This window comes from Dysidea avara, chromosome 1, assembly GCF_963678975.1.
Source record: "Dysidea avara chromosome 1, odDysAvar1.4, whole genome shotgun sequence".
Taxonomy (NCBI): domain Eukaryota; kingdom Metazoa; phylum Porifera; class Demospongiae; order Dictyoceratida; family Dysideidae; genus Dysidea; species Dysidea avara.
Genome location: NC_089272.1, coordinates 8,444,728 through 8,465,668, shown reverse-complemented (window position 1 = coordinate 8,465,668; position 20,941 = coordinate 8,444,728). Strand labels below are relative to the sequence as shown.

The 20,941-nt window shown below is 35.9% G+C and overlaps 1 pseudogene; it reads right to left on the bottom strand.

Annotated features, from left to right (window-relative positions):
• Positions 1–7,090: 7,090 nt before the first annotated feature.
• Positions 7,091–20,697, bottom strand: LOC136254210 (glucose-6-phosphate exchanger SLC37A2-like; annotated as a pseudogene).
• Between the last annotated feature and the right edge of the window lie 244 nt (positions 20,698–20,941).

Genomic DNA, 20,941 nt, shown 5'->3' with positions numbered 1-20,941 from the left:
CTAAACACAAAGTAACACACCCACTTCACTGCACTAGATATGTGGTTACGTAGCTGTAAAGATTCAATCACAAACACAGACTGAGTTCAATACTACAGGAATGCACATAGCTAGCAACATGCGTAAGTTGGTTATTACACGTACACAGGAGTGTATTATACCACTGAATATTTGAGTGATATTTGTTATTACTTCATTAATAATTAAGTATACATGTAGCTAGTTGGATTACACTGGTGATTTGTTTGTAGCTATTATTTGTTACTAGTACAATAGCATTGGGTACATGGCTACCAGATCTTGAAAGCTGATTAAAACTATTCTTTTCAATGTGACTAGAGAAAATATAACAGTCATGAAAGTCTGGTCTGACTAAAGAATTTTCAGCAGCCCTTTTCTGTTACCACCCGAATGCATACATACACACATATTAATTATGCGTTTATATAATTAAACATATATTAATTCACTAATCCATACATAAAATTATTATTCTTTCTTTCCACCAAGTGCCAGTCATATAATCTAAAGACATATCCAGTGATGTCATTATCCTTGATACTATGGAGACCTCAAAAACATTTCGGTAGAATTCAGTGAGAAACTGTGTATTGCCACAGGGGAGAGGCTGCCAGTTTTCTTTTAATTACAAATGTGACTGAATTTTGGAAAATCACCCTTATGGGCACGCATGAAATAATTAGAATTTCATGTTCAGTGGGTTGCTAATAAAAACAGGGCACAGTTTTAAAATATTTCAAGAATTTTCTTGTAATTTAAGGTATTGAGAATGGGTTACAACCATTAACAAGTAGATTTGCACTATAAAGTTTGTGATTTGAACATTAAATATTTTAGGTGTCAAATGGGCCCATATGGGTGATTTTCCAAAATTCGGTTACAAATGGTGACTGAGTAAAACTGTTCTTTCTAGTACACTATACAAGTCAGTCATATACCTTCACACTCAGATTCCACCGAATGAGAACACTTTCTTTAAAATATGTACTTTAATTATTTATTTACTCATTTAATTAATTTCCCAACTAAAAAAGGTCTGACAGTGATTCAGACATGGAAGTACTAAATGATGGCCTGGATGACACCACCAGCAAGCAAAAGACTCTGGGAGGAGTCTAATGCAGATTGGGGATTTCCACTGGGGGATGAGGCCATCAGACTCACTGATGTTGTTAACAAAAGTATGATATTGAAATGTCCCAATGTAAAAATGATTAGGCACTTGTCAATAATGGTTGCATAATTTTCTGCATGGTAATGAAGTATCAAGCATAATGTAAATTTAAGTTTGCCTACATAGATCTCATGGAAACTGACATACTCTTATAGAACAATCTGTAACTTTCATAAAGCAGTCAGGCAAATGCCTGACATGGCTGCAGTATAGCACTATGGTTGCTAAGTCAGTATTTTCCATAGGAAATACAAGTGCTGTCCATCGTCTTTATTGTAAATGGTTACTCAAAAGCTATACATTATCCTCTAACAGTATTATGAAAAAGCCAAGGCATTAATTAATATTGCGTGTTCACTGTATAAGCATAGCATAACAAAAGTAAAATAATGAAATGTCTAAAAGAGAGAGACAGAGATGAAAAATTCTTGTTTGATGCCCAAAGGCAATAATTGTAACAAAATAATTATTTATCATCAGGACTGTAGTTGTACATGTAGTAGAACATTCCAAGTATTTAGCACAAGATTGCAAAATGTAACCACATAATTATGCGTAGTGAAATATGTTGATTTGTCTTTTAAGGCAGTAAATGCACAACAGCATGATTGCTGTACGTGTTGGAATTATGGCAGTAAATGCCATAATTATTATTTTAAGTACTTATATTGCTGATAATGAGAACTGTACAATTTTTACAGTAAGAACTACATCTATCCTGCATGTATTACATACACTGTAGCACATTAATAATGAACGATTACAGACTGTATCCCGAAATCTTTATTTCTAATCCACACCAGTACACTCATAGTCATAGTAAATAAATGCAATACACATAGCTACAAATGTGATAATGTGCTAGCTAAAGTGAGTTTCTTCAACCTTACCATCAGTACTGGCTAAGAAATCATTTATTGGCAGTCTATAGTATAGGATATATTATTATCATAACTGATGCTCACCCACCTTGTTTTATTGTAAATATTACTCTTGTATGATAGATTAAGTCGATTAGCAACACAATTGTACCACCATGTTTTCATCTCCCCATACACTAGCCTGCTTAAAAGCTACAGAAACAAAAGAATACACAGGCCCGTAGCCAGGGGGGGTTCGGGGGGTTCTGAAGAACCGCCCTCTTGGAAAAAAGGTCCACAATTTCAGTAAAAGTCCACAATTTTAGCAAAAAGGTCCACAATTTTAGTATACAAGTCTAAATTTTCAGGAGCAAAAGTCCATTAGCTACAGTTTACTAGATACCACTATAATAAGAAGCTAAAATAAGTGCTCCGAGTAACTCATTCAGTGCTTGCATTAAATGCAATGCAAGATCGAGATACTCTAATAGAGCAGTCAACCACTCTAATAGAACAATCACTCTAATAGAACAGTCACGATTACATTTTCTTTTAAAAGCTACTTAATTTACATGTAGATTGTCTAAACCGAGCTTTCATTAAAATATAAGATTTTGGTGGACAAGCCCCTCCATGCAGAGCCCACGAATAGCATCCATGCTTCAACTCCATGCAATGTGTAAATTTCATTGTTTAAGACACCCTTTGTTCTGTTACACTGCCCCTGTTGATCATGGCAGAGTGCTCAATCTTTCTCACTCTTATCCACTGTGACATTCCAATATATTATATTTAGACACATGCATGTGCAGATGGTATAATTACAGTAGCAGTAGAGATATTTTTCCAGATATCATTCATACAGCTGGTCTTCAGCTTACCTAAAAAAAAAGTTATTTTTATTGACTGAAATGCCAACCTTTTAGTATCTGTTTTCAAAAAATTTCCTGGGGGGGGGGGGGGCATGCCCCCAGACCCCCTAGATTGGGTGTGCTTCGCACACCCAGTCTCAGTACCTTTATTAATCATCATGCAAGTAAAGGTCCACTTTTGGTCAAAAAGAACCCCCCTTTCAAAATCCCTGGCTACGGGCCTGATACAGATAGCTGGTAGTTAATGGCATGCCAGACAGTGTAGAGCTACTTGACAAAGAAACTGTTGAGACAAAAAATAGTACACCAAGGAAAAACATCAACTGGTGTGTTTTTATAACTGGCCCGTAACCAGGGGGGTTCGAGTGGTTCGTACGAACCCCCTCCAGGATTACCAATTCTTTTAAGTTTCAGCAAATTGGCGTATACATGGGCGCCCGAAAAGTGGAGAGGGGCTATATGTAGGGCACTGAAGGCTACTCTGAGGTGCTAACTAAAGTGGAGCTAAGCCCCACCTCTACACAACTAAGATCTGGGTGGGGATGAAAATTCGTTAAATAGATCGATATACTCTAATAGAACAGTCACTAAAATACTCTAATACAACAGTCACACAAATGCTCTAATCATTCATGGTTAAAGCTTTCAAACAATTAAGACCAAGCTGAACTCCTTCTATAATGTGCTTATCTGAACACTGTGCTATACCTAAATTTCAGATATGTAGTCATGGCTAAAATCATCAGAATAGCTACTATCATTAGTAAAGTGTAGACAACCCAAATTATTAATTTGTGGCTCCTTAATGAATTGTACTGATGTAGCTGAAGAGGTCTGTATTTATATAGCTGCTAGACAACAAATAGCAATTACTGCTTAGTATATACCTGAGAAATGCTTGTGTGTATGTAATGCTCTTGATGTTCAGTTAAATATTTAGTTATTGGGATAGTGCTAGCCAGCTAACTATATAGCAAGGAAGTTCACAATAAAAACTATCTGCATGACTATATTTGCAAAGTCCTAGCTTGTGCAGGGGTGTATATGGGCAGGCATGCATGCATGGGGTTCTGGAAACTCCCCTAGCTCTGAAATTCATGCTAAAATAGCTGTAATAATATTGATAAAGTACTAACCATACAATAAGAAATCATGAATCAATGTAAGTTTGAAGTATTTTAATGTTTAAAATGTGTCAGTGGTGGGGATATGCCCAAAGACCCCTGCGCTTATGATATGGGAATCACTACTAAATATGTGAACCACCTTGGAAATATGCCTTGCGTATTTGGCTATTATATACTTGAATGTGCACTGTAAATCTACTAAATCTACTTAATTAGTCTCTGACCTAAAAAACTACAACATTGTACGGCCAAGAAGTCACATGTGACCTAGATAGCTTATGTCACTTAAGTGTGACACAAAGGAAAAATAGCTATCGATTGAGTAGAGGAATACTGAGCATAACACTGATAAGTAGATAGTAAATGGATAACTTGATGTGTTGATTATTTCAATGTATAGAAGAAATATATCTAGTTAAAGCTACTAAAATTAACCCAAGCATGTGCAGTTGCTGCACATACTGAAGTTGAGATTAACTTCAGTATATATATGTCAGATTTGAAGGGATTATAGTCAGAATTATATACTTACAGCTGATCTTTGGAGTCATTACTTTGTACTATCAATTTTAGACCATTTAGGAGAAGTCAAATATAAAGCCCCCAGATCCCCGCTGATGTAAATGCCTACCGTGTCAAAGTTGAACCCCCCTTTGACAAATCCTGGTTACGGACCTGTATAAAATGTTACTGGATTTGTGAAAAGGGGTCTTCCACACACATCCAATTCTATGAATTTAAAAGACCATAACTAAGTACTTAAGTAACGCATTAATGTGAAAATTTACCCAGCTACTAAACTATGCTGGTGCTCACTACTGATCAAATTGCAAGTCAATAGCATATTCCAATCTGAAGTTATGAGTCATCAAAGTTGGTAAATTGGATGTGTGTGGAAGACCCCTTTTTGCAAATCTGATCACAAATGTGTTTTGAGTAAATTGAACCCCTAATTAAAATTGGCACAAATACCAGGCATTATATCCCTACCAAAAGTTTAATTGATTATTTTAATTTTACATTGGTTGCTGGAATGCATTATGTAGAATTTAGACCTTTTTCAATGTACTGTGTTTTGCTTCTGTTTGCTTTCCTATAAGGATATTAATTTTCAGGAAATCAAAACTTAAACAATTATAATAATACCAAAGACTACATAATTATGAAAGAATAAAATGCAATTAGCGTGTAAATATTGTACTATCCGTGGGAAGATCAAAGTGCCACTGCATACTGTATTTCCATACAGAACCAATTAGCTACATAACTGTAGTCTATGAGTCATATATACAGAATAATACAGTACAGTTATGTGGAAAATTTATGTACTGTAAGGATTGTTATGAAAACAACCCCACTCAAACAGCATCATTGATCACATGCGTGGCATTCTAAATCACTAAACTTGCCAGACTAATCCTACCTGACTAGAAATGGATAACATGAACACTTACTGATAGTTGAATTGCCAAAAGTTGAGCAACAACCCCACACAGACAGCACAGTGGATCACATGCATGACTGATACTGAAACGCTAAAACTAATTAAACTAATCCTACCAGTTTGTTCTACAACTACAAATAGATTATATGGCAACTTACTGATAGCCCGATCACCAAAGATCGAAGTGATTCAGGTATTCAAGAAAACCACACTGAGCAAGACAATTATATAGCACTTAAAGCATCGCCTATGTTAGCTTGTTTTTATGGAAAATACAACACTCTCAAAGCAAATACAGCATTTGACCTTGCCTCATGCTGTGTTAGCTTTTGATACACACCCTCATGTGGCTGTATTTTCTGCACACATATGCGGTGGTGCTTTAACTATAAGATTCTCTAGCAACCAACATGTCAGAATATAGAATCAGTTGAGGTATCTTCATGCTAAATTCCAGGGTAACATGCTTTATTGATCACATTTTATAGCAAAAAATGTAAACAAAACATGTTTTACCGAAGACATGCCCCAGGTGCACTATATACTTACTCACATACAATTTGGGACATAATACAGGCTACCAAAAAGTTAGCATTTAAAGCATAATTATTAATGATTTTCAATGAGTAATACACATGCCAAATCAGAATAAATATTGTAGTGAAATCCACTACACATCATCACTGCAAAATAAAATGTAGCTATTTTATGCTTACTGTGGTCTTGACTAATTATTTAATACAATTTAGGTCGAGATACTCTAATAGAACAGTCACTCAGCACTCAAGCACATTAATGTGACTAATTGAAAGGCTTGATTTTAAGTCTACTCAAAAGCACAGGTTGTAGGCATAATTGACTCAAGCATACCCGAAAACATTCGTCCTGGCTTTTATAGAACAACTGTCCTTTCACACAGTACATTAACAAGTTGAAAGAGCTTATGTACACACACACACACACACACACACACACACACACACACACACACACACACACACACACACACACACACACACACACACACACACACACACACACACACACACACACACACATGTTTCATACTCACCAAAGCAGCTACTAGTGATGCTCCCATGAACAAGTAGAATACTGAATTCCAATCCTACGATATGTGTAGTAATGTATATATATATATAAATACATTACAAAACGCACACTACACACACACTAGTTTGTTTATTTACTTTATATATTTAAAAACTTAACAGTGTTATGGTCCGTACCAGTGGCCAGAGGTTACACTTATTAAGTAATTACTTAAATAGCTATACTGTACTAAATACAAGTGAGAATTACATTGATTATAGCTACAGTGTGTTAAAGAAAGTCAAAGTTTGGAGTTCTTGGGTGCTAGCTACAATTAACACAAGGACACAATAAGGAGTAAATGCATTTGATTTCTGAGTTAAAGTTTTGATAGGAAGTGATTCCAAAGGTAAGAACGAAGTTTTTGCTTGATGGTAAGAACATTAAGATCCAAATTAATGACAGGGAGGTGATTCCAAATTCTAGGCAGTTAGTTAAAATAGAAATTTTTAGTGTTGTCTGAAGACCTGGTTTGATTCAATTTATGATGGGTGGGATAGTCTACACATACGTTCATTACTGACCTCATTGCTAGCTAGCACTCCAGTGATCAGTGGTCCTATTGCAGCACCTGTATTGTGTGGAGGATCACATGATGTATATGTGTATATACTGTATAATACACTACATGCATACATTACTATGTGATTATGGGTTGTAAAAAACCTGAATGTGTATAATTGTGGTGTATTTAATGCATTCTAATTATATGATATTTTCTGTCAAGCCAGGCCATTATTTTTTAATGAAACTACATATACCAAAAGGGCTATAATTTATTCCAGAAAATATTTTGAAGCTAACTCTGTACAGTTTTGACAAATTCCAGTACAGACTATGCCTTTTGGTGCTTTTACAAGTGAATTTTTTGATGGAAATTGTCTAGTCAGAAATGATACGTGTGCAGTCACCCAGACCAAATCAGCCAAATCTGACCTCAAGTATACTTATTGACTTAGGTTGTAAGTACCAATATTAGTTAAGAATGCTTGGGGTATGATCTAAGTGAAACTATACTATCATACCATACGTACCTATTGATCCAGTTCCATTTATAATGGCAGTGACAGTAGCTTTAGCTCTCTGGTTGCCTTTTAGTGACTTGTGAGTACCCTATATACATCCAAAGTGTTGCAGTAAAAAGACATAATATGTGACCGGGCCTGCGAAAACAGGGCATGTGGGCACATGATTTTTGCCTACTTTTTCTAAGTTTGATCGCTCATAACTTATTGTACCATTATGCTATGGCAATGCACTTTTTAGCTCTTAGTTAGCAATTAATTGGCTGTATGATGTAAGTTACAGAATAGAAATATGCTGTTCCAGAACTGAGATATGATCTGTAGTGTGATGGCATGTAGTTTGTGCCCACATGCCCTATTTTTGCAGGCCCGGTCACATATTGTCTATACTCAAATCACGATCATCCCATATGCAGTATATATAACACTGCATGCATTTACTAAATTTTAGATTGTACAGATGTCAAATATTGTTCAGCTGTTAACCCAGCACTCATTGGTGGATCTAAGAGGCACTTTTAGGGGGGGGGCTAAGGGAGTAGGGCAATAAGTTTTAGGATAAAGACAGTGTTTATTTAAGAGGAGAAGAATGGAACTCTAGTTCACAAGACAAGTTAGTTATATTCATTTGCATAACTTGGTATATAGTTGGATGGATGAAGTACATTCTAAGACTTTAGTTGGATATTTTTTTGAGAAAATTAGGTTTGAATTTGAGAACATTTTTGATAGTTGCTTAACAAAGTGTATGCTTTACAAAGCACGTATGTACAATATTTAACCTATAAAGAAAACTGTAGCTAGTTAGCGTATCTGCATGAGATAAAACCTGTAAAGTGCATGCATTAAGGCTTAATTCACAAAACAATCTATGGATGATATTAGACTTGTGACTGTTCTATTAGAGTAGTGACTGCTCTATAAGAGTATCTTGATCTTGACACAAAAATACAAACTTATTTGCCACAAAGTTTTTTTCACAGCATAGAGTTTGTAACTGTAAAGTGCATTTATAACTGCTTCTATTTGCCCATTGGCTTAATTATAGTGTATAATGATTCCTAGCTTGTTTTGGTGTCAATATAGTCACAGGAGGGGCAAACGAAGGGCCAAGGGGGGCCAAGCTCCTTTTGTCCCCTCCTCGGATTATTCCAGCACTAATCAAAATTCAATCATTTAAGAGGGTTAGGGTCAAATTCAGCCTTGGTTTCTTCTTCGCCCGGCCTTCTTACCATATACTGGTTACCTATTGAATCACATCATATAAGATAGAAAAGTAAGAGAGCTGGGTAGCTAGCAGTGGTAGAACAGGCAATATATAGCATAGGCAGTATCCCAGGTGGTACAACACTGTCCCTTCACACCGTTGGTCCAGGTTCAAGCCCTGGAAGTTTTGCGGAATTTTTTTGTCAGTTTTGCAAATTTCTTTTGTCTAATTTTTTTCATTACGTATTGAACCAGATAAATGTCCCTTATTAGTTTTTGGCTGTTGTTTCTTAGTGTATTATCATCAACATCATCACAGCCATTTCATGGCCACCACTTTTGAACTTTTTCACCCAGGCTTTTTGAAGGCTGCACCCTTTTATAAAGTTTGGTTGTTTTTGCATGAATTTCATTTCTTTTTGTATACATACTCCAAAGCCAAACATTAAGGTTTGTTTTTACACAAATCATTGTTCTTCTTATCTACAGATGCAATGCTAATGATATACTTAGGACAAACCAGTGCTCTACCAATATACAAAAATACTTACCGATCTGATACCAAAGCTATGTTGTACTGATAAGTGCTCTCTAATTTTGTCCTTGCTTGTTCATGGCTATATAAAGTTGTATTAAAGTGTCTGTATTTACTTACAATAGTGTTTTATAACAAAGTAGATTTCTTCCGAGTTAGGTATTATTTGACTATGTTAGGATTTTGCAGTGACTGTTCTATTAGAGTATTTCGATTTTTCATGCAAAATGTGATTATTTAACATTAACAAACTAGATCACGCTTTTGAATGGTAGCATACCAAATCTCATTACACTAATGAATCATCCAAAAATTTATTATTTGGCTGTTGTTTCTCAATGCATCATATAAATGTGTTACATCGTCTACCCACACCATGGCTAACAGATACAAAAAACATTTCAACTGTGTCTCACCAGGTCAGCACTGACTGCAGCAGTTAATATGGGATTTGAACCATTAACACATGCTCCAGCGATGAGCATCAATACTAAAATATGTAGGTAAGTGTAAACAATATATAAAGGTACTTTCTACAGTGTAACCTCAACCGTCCAAACCCTTATTAGGACCACCTGTAGGGAGTTGAAATATCTGAAATGGTGATAGATGGTCAAATACTTTAACACAACAATCATTTTGAAATTTAGTAAAATGAAATTATGAATAATTTACATATGCTCAGGTTTGAGGTTCTACTGCACATGTATAATGCACATACTACAAGTAAACAATGGAAGCTACAGTGGATGTGTAGTTTACACTAGGTAACATACATACTTATGAGTTTACACTAGGTAACATACATACTTATGAGTTTACACTAGGTAACATACATACTTATGAGTTTACACTAGGTAACATACATACTTATGAGTTTACACTAGGTAACATACATACTTATGGACACAGCTAAGCTTTCTCCTCCTAATTCTCTGTACAGGTAGAGCTGTAATAATAAAGACATTAGTACACCAAAATATAAAATACAAAATAATAACTAGACATTTTATGTGAACAGCCAAGAAACCAATTTTCTGCAATGATCAGGGTTTTAAATTGTACGCATTAAAATTATTTGAAATTATTCGGTCATGTATTTTTGTAACAAATGGAAGTAAAAAAATGCAGTTAACTCACTTATAGCAAACACAAAGTATATCTGACCATATTATGAATATGTAAGCCCACTACACAATTAACACTTGTAAAAACACAAACTTACTGAAGGAATACACAGGTATAGTGTTATGGCAGCAGTGAATGCTCTTGCTTGTAGCACATCTGACAACAGACCAGCTAAAATGCCACCTGTGTGTAACAGCTCTGGTAATTGTATACATACACACATACATAGTCACAAGATAAAAAGCTGTTTCTTAACTACATATAATTATGTAAGGAAGTACATTATACAATGTATGTAGTCGGCTTTTATAACAGTTGTGAAGACCAAATAGTCAGAAAATAAACTTTGTTAAAAAGCTGAGACACACCCAATTACGCACTTCAAGGGTATACATAGTGATTGCTGTATTAGAGCATCTCAATTTTTTGATGTTCTCTTCTGTTTCTTTATAATTAATATAGCAGCCTCAGCAGCCTCAATGGCATTGATTGTTAAACTCCATCCACACAACTAGTACAACATTAATCTGATATTTGTATGGAAAATTCTTCCACACCATGCACTCACCTATTATTCCCCCCACGTCAAACATGGTGGATAATGCTGATGATTGGAACGTGTTCAGACAATGGCCACCAATGCCTTTAGAAAAGAGATTAGAGAAGTATATATATATACGGTGTATTATATATATATATAACATCAAAATGTCGTCATTTATGTGTACATACTATGTACATACATACATGCATACGTACATACATACGAATGTGTGTGTGCGTGTGTGCATGCGTGCGTGTGCGTGTGTGTGTGTGTGTGTGTGTGTGTGTGTGTGTGTGTGTGTGTGTGTGTGTGTGTGTGTGTGTGTGTGTGTGTGTGTGTGTGTGTGTGTGTGTGGTGTGTGTGTTTATACATGTTTGTTTGTGTGTGTGTGCACACGTGCACCCACATATGTATGTATTGTATCGAGCAATGTCCATCATGACTTACGAGTGTTCTTGATATAAAATGGTAGCCAGAAGAGAAAGGCATAACTGACCAACTTTGCAAAGAATTAAACAATGGAGAACTCCACCAGTCCCTAATGATGTATAAATAAAGTAGTAAGCCAAATACTTTAATACTGTTGTTAAATACGTACTCACATAATGTATTAGTGCTTATATAAAATTTATACACTTTATTAATTTAAACTGATTTTACACTTAATTGGAATCCTCTATATGCACAATAAAACTTTTTGGTGGACAAGTACATAATTTCACTTTATCTATTTTTGGTTATAAATACTTACTGGAATCAACAGAGCCCTCCAGAAACTGATAGCTTTTTCATCACTCTGTAAGACAACATTAAACATCTATTTCAGACATGCACTATGTTGTATATTGCCAAATTACTGTTACATACTGACTAATTATGTATGTACAGTACACACATTATCAACTGGAGCTCTGTAGCAAATTACAGGTTATTCAACTATAGTCAGTTTGTGTTCACTCACTCCCATGCGAAAACCACCACTCCCAATGGTTATTTACTGGAACAATTATGTATTTATGCTAAAAACATGTTCATGCCTGAATATTGTCCTTACTGGGATATTTCTAAAGCCTCATAACTCACTTTTTCTTACTTGTGTGTATGTATTATATTAAAGTGGTTTTTGATAAACATTTCTAACACATTCGCTTCACAGCATTGTGAATTATTTTGGCAGCTGTCAGATGTTACAACAATAATAAGGGGCCAGATGAATGTGAACCAACTATTAATGATATATTACTTTACATAAGAAATATTTTTTTGTATGCATAATTATTACAGTGTAAATACACATCAAAAGTATACTTTATATCACGGCTACAATTCTTACAATTAGTTGGTTTACTGTAGGTCACCCTAACTATCAGATTAAAAACAAACATGGCCTTGCAAATTTTGTCATATTTAAAGTTTACATGAGTGGTCTGCAAATGTTATAATACAGCATGCACAGTGTAATACAACTGCTACATTGAAGTAGCATTATAGCTATAAGACTGCTCTAGTAAAATATACTGTACTTATTGCTTATGTGGATATATCCATAATGTAAACAGTACACATTTGGGCTACAATTCATGGCAATAACCTGGATTACAAAGAGGTTAGTGTAAAAGAGACAATGATTATTTCATACCTTCTTATTTGGCTTTTGTTTGTTAGTACTCAATTCACCATCATGTTCTGATGTTACTAAGGATTCTGTTGAATCTTCCTCTGATTTCAACTAGTGTGGTTTAAGCAAAGCACTGTCTTACATACAGTAGCTAATGTATCCAGCTGTAACCATTCTATATTGCACATAATAACCTCAACGTTTCGATAGCTACAAGCACCATCAGACTATATACTGGTGTTAAGCCTTTTATATAGCATTCCTTATATGAATGATATTAGTTGTTAAAGAGCCATTTTTGGGAGGTGTAATGACCTCTATTTTCCTTGACCGTAAACAGTGATACAAGCTTGGATGGACTTGTAGAGCTGGTCAAGCTTTATCTGAGCTAAGTTGTTGCACTACTGTAATCCTTGAAAGCCAGCACAAGCCTCCAATGTTGTCTCTAACAAGTCTCAAATACAACCTAGTTAGTGCCTACACACCACTGAGAGAATAATAGCTGCACCCCTCTGAATTGACAGAGAACTCAAAGCCTGTATATACAGCTAGGTATTATTGTTCTAAAGCATACATAATTGATGCATCTTTGATCATTAAAAGTTACATATGCACAGCTATCACCCTTGATGGGTTATAATGGCTTGTAATATCTAATGATTTATTCATAAGTAGATATAGCTGAACAGAATACACAGTAAGTATATTCTGTGGCTATTTATACATAACATAAGCAAAGAGACAAAAATTATGAAGTGCATATATAGTTGAGTCTGTAATTGTTATAGAGGAGTTAAATGTGTACATATATGGCTAGCCAAATCTATGCTATATGATATTAATGGCTTACATGATGCTGAGGTGGTGGAAGAGCAACATCAGCAGGGTCTAGAATATTATATAATTTACAGTATAGTGTCAGCATATACTACAATACTGCATGCGTATACATGTAGTCCTAACCATAAGCTGAAATATCAACACAGTTTCTCTAGCTATACAGTTACTGGTGTTTTGATAATTGACCAAATATTCATGTTACAGAATACCTAAAATGTAAAATTTTCTAAAGAGAAATTTTTTATTGAAATGTAGTGTATGGTATCATTATAGAGATTTCGTGTCATCCATTAGCAACACATAAATCATCATAAGTACAATTTTTTGTGCAAAGACTACAAAGTGTACTCATCTTCTTACCTATGACAAGTATAAGGAAGACAGCTATGGCAACAACAGCCATGAAAAATGCAGACACCAAAAATGACCAACCCCTATAAAACGATGAATAATAATAATAAAGTTGTGTACATAGTTTGAAGTACATCAGCACTTACCAGTGGTGGTGTGCCCATATAGCTGGGATGATAGTACCCAAGATACTACCAACTGAAGTGTGACAATTCCATATTCCCATGATGAAACCACGTCTATATCATGAAATGCAGTAGCCATGTACAGCAACATAAATCACAGGCACAATATGACACTACAAGTACTTTAACAGAGTTAAACCACTTCATTGAGCAATCATCAAGTTGGAAGTACACATGAAGGCGCCACAATGTGCAGGGGAAGTGGAGCAGGCCAAAATGTGGGGAGCCAATCTTATGACATTGAAGATTACACAGTGGGAGTTTGAATGATATAATAGATGTTCTTTTGGGGGTCTGGGGACATACCTCCACTGCCCTCCAGGAATAATTTAGACATTAGAAACTTTGAGATAGTATTTTAACTTTTATTACATTTGTACAGGTGAATCAAGTAGTTATACAGTCAGGTAATATTTATTAGATGGCAGTGAAATAAAAATACTAACATACATAGGGTACAATAGATTCTGAGATTCATATGACAATATCAGTTCTGTGAGCCACAGAACTGATATTGTCACATGAAGTCACACCGAAGTATTGCCAACTTAAGTCACATGATATACACCATTGTGTCACACACCTTCCTCTGCCATACCAGTTAGCCATTACAGCAACAACAACAGGCCAGCCACTGGACTGCATAAATAACAATCACACAGGTAATCATGTGTCAATTGAAAGTGCATATGTTTGAAGTATGTTTGTTTAGTTTGTGCAGCTATCTACACATGCATACATACAGTATATTAGTGTGTGCATGTGTATAGTATGTTCCTTACCTGAAATATTCCACCAATAACCTGTGAAACATAAATAAATTACCTAACACATTCAATATACCACATAATTGCATGAATCTATGCACACACTGCACACACGAATACCTAAGTGGAAGTCAAGGCTTTGGAGTTTATAAAAATAACTCAGTATTTCCTAGTCAACTTGGAAATCTATAATTATGCATTTTTTAAGATTGGATACTGGACAGTCATACATGCAATATAAACAATGGTATGTAAAGAGATATACTCACTTGCACTATTATAAAGTAGGAGAGCTTGTGAACATTTAAGAAATATCCCATTCCAAACAAGACCATTGACATACAGCTACCTGCAGTCAGTGTATGTTATAAGCACAGTGTAGCTAACAGTATCACACAACCATACCCACCTAACATTCCAACAGTCAGGAAGTACCTCAGGTTACTCCTATCAGCTAATGGACCACTGTGTGGAAAATCATTAATGTTAATTATACATTTATATAATATAGAACATGGCATACAATTGTAAACTCAAGAATAATGGTAGCTATGTATTTCAGATACATATACAATATAGCAACCAAAGTGAAGCTTTAGTAAACAATGCTGTGAGAATTGTATTGTAGCTAAAACCAGGCAAAGTTGTAATTGGTTCATTGTTTCTCATCACCTTACCGCATCACCTGCTGCCTCTAAATTCATTACTGCTATAATTGATTACATGTGCTAGTGTTTCAATGTTGAGACAAACTAGCCATCATTTTCAGCTATGGAAATGTTTCTTCTTGCTTCAGAAAGGTGATAAAATGTAAGCATAAGTATTAAGAAGGCCTTTTATAATTCTTGTAGTGATAATTTCTGTGATTTTGGGTGGCTTCCTTTATGATGAATAATGAACTAACATGACTGCCCACCTGCATTAAATTGAGAAAGTAACTGATGAGAATTGGCAATCTACTTTGTCTGGCCTAATTGCACAGCATAGTGCAAGTACTTTGATTTTAAAGTTAATCTTTGAATAGCACACCATTGTTTTGATACCAACATGATCAGGTGTGCAAATCATGACAGAGACCATGCCTGCATGAGATAGCATACCACCTAACAAGCACAGTGCTCAGCTTAGTACATGGTCAACAAACTATTATGTATGAATACAGTGGAACCTCAGTTATCTGGACTCCACTTATCTGGATTCTCAGTTAACCGAACTATGGAAATGACTGCTCTATTAAAGTAGTTGATAATACTGAAATATTTTAAAATGTTCTTTATGCTGTTACTTATACACAGTTTCAGAGATATGTACCTTTCATACTTATGGACCAACCCTGGTTCCAAGGGGTTAGGATAACTGAGGTTCCACTATCCTTGATGAGAACTAGGGTTGTGTTCATGCTGTAATCTGAGAAAACCTGTCTCTACATAGCTTAATGCTGCAACTTGACAACTGAATCACAACTGGTTTGTGGATTAGTCTTGTGCCAGGATCCTATTCCTTGAGGTGGTGCTTATCAATAAACACCACCGCCAAAGAAAATAGGGTCCAGGCATGAGACTACTTGTCGATAAGGAATTCAAATTTATGAAACAATTATGATGATTTTCATACAGCAATGAAAATATGTATAATGCATGTGTCCCTTACTGGGTCACTAACATACAGTGAGTCAGTTTGACAATGTAAATCATTCAGTGCTCACCTGAAGAACATGGCCAGAGCATAAGAGAACAGCCAGGCATAATCCAGTGTGCCCAATAAAGTTTTGCCATTACTGGAGTCTGTAATATAATGTATGTATACGTACTTTGCGTGTGGATAAGGTAACAAAACCAATGTGCCAACAACTGACAAACATATTGCACACAAATTACTGCCACTCTGTGATGTAAACTCACCAAATGGTTCCCATCCCATACAATGGTTAGAAGGATTAGCACATGTTCCACTAGAGTTACAGTCTGGGTGTAGTGTACTCTATCAAATAATATTACAAAATCATTTTGCATGGTACAATGCCTATATAATTATTATATGTGACCAGGCCTGCAAAAACAGGGCATGTGGGCACATTAAATTTGCCTTATTTTTCAGGCATTCATGATTCATATCATTTTATTCCACCATCCTAGGGCTATGCAATTTTCAGCACATACAGTATTACGTATGTAAGTTACAGAATGCAAATATTCTATTCCAGCACTCAGATATGACATAATATGTGACAGGATGTAGTTTGTGCTCACATGCCCTATTTTCGCAGGTCCATTATGTACTATCATTTTGCAACTCAATTATACAATAAACTCTATATTTGGTAATGTGTGCACACGCCACCTTTACTCTACTACTGAAATAGCTGTCATTTGTTTCTCTGCACTTGCATGTGTAAATACATAAAAATACCTAGCACGTGGTTTTGTTGGAATTTCTAACTGTATATAAGACCGAAATAAGACCACCCGATTAGGCCGTGCAAAGTTACTTATATGTTTCTGGTCCTACCAATTCCCCAAAATTTACCAGGTGACCAGGCATGTTTTTTTCTTTTTTTGGTAACTTTTGATGTGTTATACACTACATCTGAGATAGCAGTACATGGAATTATAGGGAAAGATAAAGCTAATGTATAATAAAAAAGTGTTTACAAGACATGAAAATTTTTCAACAGATAAAAATTATTGTATGGTGATTGCACAATTTATTCAGTAAAAAATGACCAGGAAGGGAACCAGAAACATATAATTAACTTTTCATGGCCTTATAGTGACTAGGTAATGCAATACATAACAATAAATAATATTACCTAAGCCATTCAGCATTGAAGATTCCCATAAGTGCATACTAGGGAATACACTATTTACTTTCACTGACACTTGTTCGATGACACTAATAATAATTATTGTTAGTGTCTTCAAACTTTTCCCTAGTTAAATTTTAGGTGGTAGCTATTGACATCACCCAGGCAAGTTATATGATATGTTACTCACTGCAGATGTGGCCATTTCTTTTGTTATCAATGAGATCTGACTCATCATAGGTGTATGCACCTTATACTTCGGCATATAACCATATGAGCCACATACATGCACAGATGTTTAGTGGGTACATTTGCATTACACAAAAATCCTGTACTATCTTCTATAACTTCAGTCTACATACTTATCAGTGTATATTTGTGCATGGTTAATGTATTAAAATGGATCTAATGGATTAATAGCTATTAGTTCTCACAATAACGGATGTGAAGGTAGTAGAATGCATCATCTCTACTCTTTACATAAATGGGTAGGCAGTTTATAAGAATTCTTTACACAATGTAGTTATAGCTACAGTAAATCTTCACCTTGACAACGCTGATAGTTTTCCTGGTCAGGTGGTAGGTAGCATAACAACAGAAAGTCAACACCACAATCAAAACTTGATAACTGTGTAAATAAAATCATCATTTATTATGTTTGTTCTTATATTGAAAAGTGTAAATTAGGATAACAGGGAATTTATATCCCTCAGTGTTTACTATATAGCTACCAATCTGCATACTTTATATGCTACACAGATATAAAGCATTGCAGCAAAGTGAAAATATACAATATTCAGCCATTGCATACAGTACATGTACAGTGTATGTTCATTTTGCACTTCATACTCTATGTACCGATGAGGAAAGCATTGAGAAAGTTGAAGTTATAAAGAAGATGCAGCTTTATTATGTACTGCAGGTGGTTTACAGAAAAGTATCAGAGTTCAAGCATAATGTGATTATAAATCAAAGGTTTCACTGCTTTCAGTTATACATGTAGCCATGCATATAAACAGATTAGGTAGCCTTAAATAACCAGTTAAAAAGATAAAGTGAATACACAATTCACCACCGTAAATAAGGTTAACAGACAAGGAAGCCTTGGATATAGTTGGTATTGAATCCCACTTAATAGAAATGGAACCCACAATTTATTAATACTCAACATTATTGCACTTGCAGACAGCGATTACGAGATCTATACTCGTGGCAGAAAAAGTGGTATTTGGAATTGCTCATACTGAATTCAGATTGAAGCTGCCGCAAACATGCACCAACTGCCCTTGACTAATCATTGGCATCAACCTTCACTCAACCAATGCAATCATACGTGCTAGCACATTGGTATAAATTATTTCACATTTTGGGCACCCAGGGCATGGCACAGTCAGGCTGCTTGATATGAAATACAGCAGCTAACTTCAGCTCTCTAGGGAAAATGCAGGTGCATTTAGCACCTAGCATCTAGCAATGTCCTGGGCTGCCCCATTTATCCCCAAACTATGCATAGCTCTAATGCATGCCATTATGCAGTAGTGCATGCAGGTCAGCTGATGTATATAGGATATTAATGAGTATAATTACACCAAATGGCAACGGTATATATAGGCGGGCTAGACTTTCTAATGTAAATTACATGCTAAAGCCAATCAAAGATGGCTATGCTCATGCAAAATGAATGATGCAAATCAGACTGCACTATCAAGTGCTCAGCAAATAAGTGACTTTTCAGGAATGATTACTTGTTGTTATTAAAATATATAACACAACCTCATGGGAGTAAAGATTCTAGGATATGATGACATCATCACATGATGTCATATTGTGGGATGGCATACTTTTTATTATTTTTATTAATGCTTTACAGCACAAATGCTGAAGGTCTGTAGGACACCTGGTCCTACAGCCTGCTCAAAGACTTTAGTTACTTAAGGTATGTTTGAAAAGTTGGTACCACTATCAAATATCTATTGTCTATTGTCTATGCTTCTAATGGGAATACTAAAAAATATAGCATTTTATGGACAGGTATGTGCATTGGCATTTAAAAGCATTGTATAGTTTTGAGTTGGGAAGATGCACGGACTGGCAAGAAGGCTATAGATCTGTTAATGTAACCTTCAAGCCATTATTATATCAAGAATGCATGTGAATGTTGGCCAGCATCTAGAATTAATAATGGTGGGGACCTTTTGTACTTGCCTGCATGCATGTATGTATTAGCTGAATGCAGCTATAGCTCTGCATACCATACCACAAATAATTACTGTGTTTAGTACATTAGCTACTGCTACTTTTTGAGCAAGTAAGAGAAAGAAACATATGAGTACAAGATGAAAGAGCTGGTAGCTAACAACAACAGCAGTTTCAACTAGGATATAGCCGGATCTACGCCGGTGGCTACATGTATAGCGAAATAAAAAATCTGGCAAATTTAAGAATGCATAATGTGCATTGTAGCATATTCAGTGAGTGTATAGCTAGGTACAGTGCTTATGTTATGACTTCATTGACTTGTGCGTAGTTACAGCATCACACTATACATAACTAGCTAGCTGGATCCCGCCTGCAACGCTAGGGCCGCGGCTGGAAGGGCCGGGCTCAGTCATGTCACTAAGTCCTTTCACTCGTTCACTCCACAAAGCTAGCCGAAGCTAGCTACATGTAGGCTACACAGAGAAATTACTTACTACTTCTTCTTGTGCTTTGGGTTTAATTTTGATAACAAGCCTGCCCTCTCGATCAGCCATATACCAGCGGGTAGGTGGTGACACTGCTGTACTCTGGAAATGTCGACTTCCTCACTAAGGAGCTGCTCGCTTTCAATATGTATGTTACTATCTTCCTCTACCATCTTTCCAAGTTGATATAATGTCGCCTTGTTGTCAGCACACCACTCTATTATATACGCTTCATTACTAAGAATTAGCACAATATTGACGAATCACGATATTGTTGTATGTGGTCTCGGTTCACTGCCTGAGTGTCCTCTCTTTTACATACCTATCTATAGCTGTTTGGCAGGTGGTCAGGTCCTTGTCCATTAACGGTTGAATGTCACATGATCCGTGGTCACGTGATCTGTTAGCGGCCGGACGGGCTCGAGGCTGCAATTGCACGAGCCTTGGTATCTTTTGTATGGCTCGATAGGCATTGTTGGCCCCTTGCACAGCTAACTCGAGCTTCTGTGGCTGAGAGTTCTATAGCCCAGAGAATTCCCACGTGGGGTGGTAGCTATAGGCTAGTGGACGTCCATTAGTACATAGGTAGGCGCTTGTAGGTATGCATATATAAGCTGTTCTGTCTAGATTACGGTGCAGTGTGAGCT